The following is a 7233-nucleotide window of genomic DNA, read 5'->3' as shown; positions in this document are numbered from 1 at the left end:
TATTGGTAACATGCCAGTCAATGAATTTTGGCTCCTACATAATCACCCGATTTCATTAGAAAATCATATCGTGTCACGACCCGCGAGCGACAGCTCGCGCACGAGCCGTGACCGACCGACTCTGAAACATTACAAACTAAAAATATAAATTAATAAATTTTAATTAGTTGCGAAAATCCGGGGAAATTTTTCGCTTTTAACTTAGAGTCTTATAGCGACTCCTATAGATTTATGTTCCGGAACAAATAAACAAACCCCCGGTCGAAACCCCATAGCCCATAGGTCGAGGCAATACGCGCTCGGTCTCGGTCTTCGACTTCATTTCCCGCTTACGAGCTTTTTCTTTATCTACATTACCAAGGGACATAAAACTATGAGTCGAATGACTCAGCAAGCGGGAGTCTAGCTTAGGAAAGAAAAGCAGCTAATGCAAAACATATGACGTGCGAACAAGCAAACAAGAATGCAAGATGCAGCTATCACCTAAAAGTGACTAATGAGCGCGCATCCTAGAACACTAGCCGTCCCGCAAGGTTATACACTCCTCACTGCTATAACCTCCGGTTCGACTAGAGACCAGTTTCAGACTTCGAGCAGCAGTCGTTAACTGATCTAAGTTTTAACACATGTCTGGGATCCACTAGTGGTACTTTCTTCATCATGACGTCAGCGCCACTGGTCTCTGGCATAGTGAGCTCGCGAACCGCGACCTTCACCCACTACGCCCCGGTTTGCTCAAGGCAGCTTCCGGTGAGTCTTCCAGCTAGCAATGAGCTCGCGATGCGCGACCTTCACCCATTGCTTCGAGTACTCGGCGCACGGACCGGCATGGCCCGCCAAGCACAAGTCGTGGACTTGTGAGTACCACCGACACGAGTTTAAAGTTTGGGTACACTGCAGCTAGCAACGTACACGTTAAACTTATATACGGAAGAGCGTGACGGGATAAACCCCGAAAGAAATTATTGTTTCCCTTTGAAGCTCGTTTAGTGTTTTAAGTTGAAAGCTCGAAATGTGACTTCCGAACTCTCTACTCTCGATTGAATTTGAGAGTCTATCGCTCTTCCGTCCTCTCGATTCTAACCTACTTCCTGGAGTTAGAAGAGAAGTCTAACTATACACAAAGCAAACGTGGCGGGTTCAAGTTAGCGTTTGAACCTAACGGGCGAACCCGAGCTTAGTTTTCAAGCAAGAGTGGCCGAAGCCTTAACTTTCGAGTTTATTCATTTTTAGGCTTTTACCTACTCTTGTTTACTAGCAAGCAAATGCACAAACAAACAGGGTTATACCCTTGGTAAGTAGTTGACTTATGTCTCCTCACTTACCCGGAATTGTTCGACAGAAAGCTTGACGATTCCTGAAGATGTCTTGCTTCACACGTTCTTCGAGACACTTGGCACTTGTCGAACGTCGAGAGAACTAGCATCCGGAGTTGAACATCTGTTAGTTAATGGATTCGAGTTTTCTTAAAGAGGATAGGGTTCGTTGTCGGGATTAGAGTTGGTTCGGAATTCGGGAATTTAATTTATTATTCCCCGGTTTTTCGGAAGTTTATTCAAGACTCACGTATTCTCGTATCGAGAGTGATACGAAATAATGTTCAACGAGTAATCATGAGTCTTAAATAAATTAAATAATCCGAAATTAAAATAACCGAGAATTCCAAACGAATAATTAAATTAAATTCATAAGCATCATTAAATAAATAATTATAAATTATTTATTTAAATACTGAAAGTACATATCTAAGAGTATTTAAACGCTATAAGCGATTTAAAACTCACGAGTTAATCGAGCTTTATTTCGATAACTCTATCACTTGATATCTTCAGAAACTGATCTCGTCGCTCTTGACTCGTCTGGTTCCCGTTCGTCCGTCAAGATCTGTAATTCAAACCTGGAACCCAAGGACGAGTTAACATCTTAAATTTCAAACTCTTATCAGTTTCAAAATCCAAATCCCGATATCACCATTCAAAACTCGAACCCATAACCAAATCAAACGAACTTAACACAAATCCAATCAAGCAACAACTCAACTCAATATACAGGTTCTCAGATTCATCATCACAGCCTCTTATTGACAACAACAACTATCAGAAAACAAAAGCCTCAAAGGATCACACGGCCAAGAGCAATTCCAAAGAAAATTCGTCCAAAAATTCAACAAAATTCCAAACAACCATTATCAACCAAAACTCAAGCTTAAAACAGGTTTAGAACGTCTCAGAATCATCACATAACTCGCAGAAATCAAAAGCCCCAAACAAAACCTAGCTTATCACATTTTCGGCCAAAACCAAGCCAAACCAAGGAAATTCGAAAACAATCCTCAAATTCAAGTTATAATCATCAACAACCGAGTTCAATCAACACACAAAACCCATCAATTTCACCAAATTCAACCCGGAATCCATAAAGCCCCAAAAATCAAGTATGAACCCTAGAATCACCAAATTCATTTCGGGTTCAATTTCCTTACCAGGTTTCTCGTGAATTTGGACTCGTCGGCGTGCTAGTACTCTTTCCCGGCGTCTCTTTCTGGTGCGGTGGTCACGGCGAGCTCGCGGCGGAGTGCTTCCTCGGCATGGACGCGCGGCGACTTGGCTCGGTGCTGGGTGACGCGCGAAGAGGAAAGGAAGGAGAAGAAGAAGAAGAAGTGAGGGACGAGGTGGTGTTGGTGATGGCGGTGAGGCTCGGTCTCGTGGGACTCAGGGCCGAGAATTTTTTTTTCTCTTGTCTGATTCTTTCGGCTGAGCAACGTGAGGAAGAAGAAGAAAAGTAGAGAGAGACCGAGAATGAGAAGAATAGAGAGAGTGAGGGACGGTAAGGTGGCAGCGAAAGAGAGAGTGAGAGTGGAATAAGTGGCTAGGTGGCACACTCTCGCCACGCCACATGTACCCAAGCGGTCCACTCAAAAATTGCCACGCTTCTCTTAAAAAGACCCCCTCTTCCTCTTTTTCTTTCAATCTCGTCCTTCAAAATGTTGCACATAGGTCCCTTTAAAATAAACTCTCACAATTCTGTCCTTAATTAATTAAAAATAATCTTGAAAAATAACCGAGAAAATTATTATTATTTCCCGTTATCTTGAATATATTTAAGGGATTCCGGAATTTATTTTTACTCTTGAGATTTTTAAATCTCCGAGTATGTTTCGAATAATAATATTGGATTACTCGAATATTCTCATTCCGAAATTTCATCGACCTTAAATATTATCATTTTCCAATATATTTAAAATTTAAGGTCATCTCATATGCAACAAGAATTTGAATTAAAACTCATCCATTTTATTCAAATTCACAAGTAGAGCGTTTACAAAAGTTTATACATTACATATCGATTGTGATTTTATTGTAAAAGAACAAAGAAAATTTTAACTTTGGATTATTCAAACACTATGACCATTTAGTAGTGTTTTTCTTGGGTCGTAGTTTTGAAAAAATCAAGATCAACCAGTACCAGAATGCCCGTTTTTGCTCAATCCGTTTAATCTAGATTCTTTAGCAATGAAAAAAATTGCTCTGCACCATTTTTCTCCCATTATTTACTAGCACTTGCCTAACTATCTCTTTCGCTTGAATCTTGATTTCAACGACGTGTTCTTCATGCATGAGTTTTTCTACCCAGATACGAGTTTTCTGTAAGATGATGTTAGGAAGATTGTCCACATTAGAAAACTATATTAATTATCTTTAGACTAATGATTAATAAAAATAAGTTACATATTTAGCATTGCATTAATTTGATTAGATGATTCTATCGGAGTATGAAATATCTAATCAGGGTGGAACGCTTAAACTTGGTAAGTAATTAATCTATGATTGAGTAGCTAGATTCATAATCACAGATGTAAAACACGGAGTGCTAGCATTCTATAGAGAGTTTGTACATGATCCACATGGACTTCGATGAGATGTGTTGTTTACTGAACTGTTACGATAGACATATTAAAGTCATAACGATGGTCATTTAAGAATTATCTCAATTCCGAGGTGACCCTTGACTAATAGGTCATATTCTCGGGTTCTTTGATTCACTTGTTAGTGGCTAATCAAGACTAAACACTCAAGCTTTATGAGTTTATGATTAAAGCAAATTGGAATTTGCCGACCTGATAAAGAGTGAATTTTCGCTTGAATGGTTTCATAACCGATAGATTTTTGACATTTCATAATATGATTAAGACTACATCTCGCGTTGGTGATCAATGATATTTCGGGCATATATTTGAGTTATAGGATATAACAACATACATGTACAAAAATCAATAATCCTGTAATGACTTGGGATAGGAAATGTCTAGTAAATAATAATAATAATAATAATAATAATACCAAAAGTTAATTTTCAAATGAAAAAATTATACAAAATAATCATTTGAAATCAATTTTCCCTAATTTATTAGACAAAATTGGCAAAGTTTCAAATTTCTAACAAAGTGACCAAAATTTCGCTGTCAAATTATTTTTGATAGAAAGTATTTATAAACAATTTTTTACTTTCAAACAAATTAACTTTAGAATCAATTTTTCTTTTTGGAAACCCGATTCATGTACTATTTCACTAATTTTAGACGATTAATAAAAATTATTATGGAGAGAGAGAGCTCCCCCTCCCCCCCCCCCCCCCTTTTATGAGATTCATAGTTCCTAGATCTGATGGATATAATAATATATTATTAAGTAGGTACTAAAATTTACAGTTTAACCAATGTTTAAAAAGGCGGTTCCACTTCGAGGCTTACGCCTGGGAGCGTTTCTGACGTTCTCCGCCTCGGCCGAAAAAGGCGCCCGCCTCTGGCGGTCAAAACGCCTCAAAACAGCCTTTTACCGCCTTTGAAATGAGACTTTTAAAAAAAAAAAAACTGGGCCAAAATAATCGGGCCATTTTTTAATTCGGGCCTTTTTAGGTTTTTTTTAATAACAATTAACTATAAGTACATAAAAATATCGGTATGTGAACCGTCTCTCACGCAAAAAACTCTCTCTCACGTTGATCGTCCCTCCATATTCTACCGACTCTCAAACTGGTCTCTCACGCTGCTCTCGTCCCTCTCTCACGCTGCTACGCTGCTCTCGTCCCTCTCTCACGCTGCTACGCTACTCTCGTCCCTCCCTCACGCTGCTACGCTGCTCTCGTCCCTCTCTCACGCTGCTCTCGTCCCTCCCTCACGCTGCTACGCTGCTCTGTCCCTCCCTCACTGACTCGGTAATTATTCGAACTCACTCTTGGTTCGGTTTATAATGTAGTCTCTGCGTCACAAGTCACAGCAATGTTTTTTTTTCTTAGTCTCACTTGTTCCGCGTCAGGGTGTGAGAGGAATTGGAGCATCTTCAACCAAATTCACACTAAAAAGAGGAACCGGCTATCCACTACTAGGATGAACAAGCTTGCTTTCATCATGTTTAACAAGAAGTTAAAGGATCGCCACTTGAAGTTAACTTCTCGACAAAGCAGCAATGGTGAGGAATTTGATCCATTGGTGGTTGATGCCTTGGATTCCGATGATGAATGGTTAATGGGGGAAGCTGAAAATGAGGAACGGGCTGAACACGAGAGTGGAGAAGCCACTACTTCTGGTTCTAAAAGAAAGAGGCCTAGTGAAAACGAAGGACAAAGGAAAAAGAGAGGTAACTATGATCACGTAGCTAACGAACATTATTGATTTAGTTGTTGCTCATATGTAAGTTCTAATGTGAATCAAATTGATTATGCATTGGCAAGGAGAAAACGTTGTTTGATCACCTAGATGATGACGAGGACATGGAAGATGATGACAATTTTTCCGAAAACGAAGAGCTAGACTATGATTTGTTTGATTAGTGTCGTCGAGTTTAATTTATATTTGAGTCTAAAACTCTTTTTTTTAGATTGGTTTTTTTTTAAAACTTATGAAAACAACGAAATTACTATGAATTTTATATATATTATATATTTTCTATATTATTTTTTAGGCTTACGCCTCGTACCGCCTAAAGGCTTACCGTCTCCGCCTAGAAATGGGTTTCGCCTAAATTCCCGCCTCCGCCTTATTAAACTTTGAGTTTAACGATTCCACGTTTCAAATTCATAAAAATATGTTGATTAATAAATTATTAATTATTAAATTAAAAAATTAATGATCATTATGGGCAAATGTAATTCAGAGGGCCAATGAGCCTTGCCCCTTGGTGTTGCGTCTACGGCAAGGAAGAAAATCTCTTTGGCAGGTTTTACTCCATTGAAAACTTATTTCAGAAAAATATATATATAAGAAAATAACTTTAAAAGAGTTATTAACGACAAAAATACACAATATTTTTTTTTTATTTGTTACAATTTAGTAATCACTCTTTAAAAGTTGAGACAAAAATACTCAATGTTACAAAATTGTATCTCCATTACTGCGTGATCGGTAAATTAGACGAAAATACACATAATCTTCTGAAAATCCTAAAAATATTAAAGATAAACAAATTATTTTTGTTATATTTAAATATATAAAGAAAATTTAAACATATCTCACACAGACACACACACACATATATATATATATATATATATATATATATATATATATATATATTTACATATAAATAAATAAAGAGCGTCACCACTTTTCTGATAAAGAGAGAAAGACCATACATTTATATAACACGAATAGTTTATTTTTAATATCTTTTTATAATTTTTAGATGTTTACATGTATTTTTCCATCCAATTTAATTGCGAAGAACGATTTTGTAACATTAAGTATTTTTGTCGCAACTTTTAAAAAATAAGTATTAAACAACAAAAAATCAAAAACATTAAATAATTTTACGCCACTATTAAATTGCAAATAAGATCTTGCTTTTTTTATAGAAGAAATAAGATCTTGTTTATATATTTGATTTATACTAGAGGATAATATCCAACGAATGTCGAATAGCTAGCATATAAAAAAAATAAAAATAAAAAAAAAACCTTTTCTATTGTTGCTGTTAGGTTACAGCAATCTAACTAACTTTTGGTCACTTATACAGGCCAACAGAAGACATACCTGGTAAGTCGAATGTTATTGTGATGACTTACCCACACTCTACTTGTGCGATTTACCCTTACATAACTATGCATAATTCAAGTGAAGACCATCGTCTTAGCTTATTAGAGTCTAAAAGGTTAATCAGTTGCGTCAAGCGACATAAAAGGGTGCAGTACTTTTTCTTGTACAAATCTAGTACCAAAAGTTCATCAGGCAGAAAGAAA

General features: G+C 37.0%; 1 long non-coding RNA gene across 2 annotated transcripts; it reads right to left on the bottom strand.

Moving 5' to 3' along the window:
- On the bottom strand, positions 1-2812 carry LOC149388767 (uncharacterized). 2 transcript variants are annotated; one of them, XR_016300509.1, is made up of 4 exons: positions 2483-2812; positions 1785-1897; positions 1326-1419; positions 1-348 (listed from the first exon to the last, which is right to left on the bottom strand). It is a non-coding gene; the product is annotated as an uncharacterized LOC149388767 (long non-coding RNA). The 2 variants fall into 2 exon arrangements; XR_016300508.1 differs by lacking the exon at positions 1-348 and having other exon boundaries at positions 1160-1419; positions 2483-2809.
- Between the last annotated feature and the right edge of the window lie 4421 nt (positions 2813-7233).

The sequence above is a fragment of the Urtica dioica genome, chromosome 8 (assembly GCF_054948205.1).
Source record: "Urtica dioica subsp. dioica isolate 48M chromosome 8, U.dioica_male_clone48M_v1_H2, whole genome shotgun sequence".
Classification (NCBI taxonomy): Eukaryota; Viridiplantae; Streptophyta; class Magnoliopsida; order Rosales; family Urticaceae; genus Urtica; species Urtica dioica.
The sequence above is the reverse complement of the archived record's forward strand: the minus strand, read 5'-3'. Positions and strand labels throughout refer to the sequence as shown.